The sequence below is a fragment of the Aplysia californica genome, unplaced genomic scaffold, assembly GCF_000002075.1.
Source record: "Aplysia californica isolate F4 #8 unplaced genomic scaffold, AplCal3.0 scaffold00115, whole genome shotgun sequence".
NCBI lineage: Eukaryota > Metazoa > Mollusca > Gastropoda > Aplysiida > Aplysiidae > Aplysia > Aplysia californica.
The window spans coordinates 1,034,525-1,036,000 of record NW_004797385.1 but is presented as its reverse complement, the minus strand read 5'-3'; the positions used below and the strand labels follow the sequence as shown (position 1 = coordinate 1,036,000).

The window sequence follows — 1,476 nt, the reverse complement described above, 5'->3', positions numbered from 1 at the left end:
CGGGTACCCATTTCCACCTGGGTGAAGTGAAGAAAATTTGTGTAAAGTGCATTTCCCAAGGACACAAAGACGACACACCAGTGCACCAGTGTTTACCTAACGAACACCCTGTGGATACCAGAGGTCTAGATAAAAAAAGTCCCAACTCCAAACAGTTCAGGACATGATCTGAGCCTAAATGCCGTATAAAAGTGCTTCTCGTAATTTAAGGTCAGGTTAACGATGTTACAATATTTTAACGGAAACAGAGGAACAAATATAATAAAACCAACTGGGTACCGCGTTCGTTGAACGGACTCGAAAGAATCGAGCGTCAAGTCAGTGTGGGAACAGTGCGCACTGCTTGTGAACGGAAACCTCACTTGTTTACAATGGCGTCTTAGAAGACAGACTTTCCCAAGATTAGATCTAAACGAAACTAATGGAAAACTGAAACTTAAAGTACAGAGACGTCAAACTTTTTAATATAGCTGTTCACCCTTTAAATGATTCTGAACCATCGTCAATTTTGTTTCCAATTTCGAATGTTTAGTGTTTCGAAAGTACAAGGCGAACTTTCACAAATATAATATAAGATAATATTGCGTATTTATTCTGAAAGTGCAAGATCTATTGACATCCTGAATATGCTCGGGACCAGGACTCAGTAAGTTAAGACCAGATACATGAACGAAACTACACCACAGCGGCGGGCATTTAGTTCATGGAAAACTCAAGATAGACTGACAGAAACAAAAGACGGAAAGAGTACGATATAACGACCTACCACTGTAGTCTTCTTCCAACCACTCATATAAGCCACGCGAACCAACCCGTTGTCACAAATTTCCTCAAAGGAACAGGTGGAATCACCAAAAAAAGAAAAACAATTATGACGACGCGGTGGAATCAGGCTCTCATCGCATCAATTTTTGAGGAAGAGAAGTTATTGGTTTTTATCTAAAAGCTTGTTCATTCATTTTGTCTTGCTTTGGATTTATCTTGAATATAAGTCGAGACATATGCAATAGAAGGAGGTTGGGGTCATCTGGTTTCAGAGGTACAAATTAACGAGATAATTGCCGCCAAAGTTTGGTAACTTTCAAAGCTTGAGAGTCCTTGGAAACTGTAAGCTTACACTTTTTGCGACTTTAACCAACGTTTTAAAGTAAAATCCACGCAGAGTTGTATTCTTATATGAACATAAGATATAAAAAGTGTTGAGCAAGAAAAAACACAATTCGATCAAAATTGCAGAACGATCAAAATTGCAGAACGATCATAAAAATGCCGATTTTCTTGATTTAATTATTTTGACCGTACACGAGCGTCTGATTTTACCACGCTCCCTCACATATATCTCTATACTGTAGAGGCTTTCCTTCCACCAAGGTAAACGAGATGGATTTCACGCCCAACTAGAAGTGTAAAGTTTATATATGCGGCTGGACGGAGCCTACGATTTAACGTCCTCTTCATACATGCAGAACAATGGAG

General features: G+C 39.2%; 1 protein-coding gene across 1 annotated transcript in view; it reads right to left on the bottom strand.

Annotated features, from left to right (window-relative positions):
• The window catches only part of LOC101855181 (serine-rich adhesin for platelets), a gene marked incomplete at its 5' end in the record, with an annotated part of 101,355 nt that overhangs the window by 67,542 nt on the left and 32,337 nt on the right, over nucleotides 1-1,476 (bottom strand).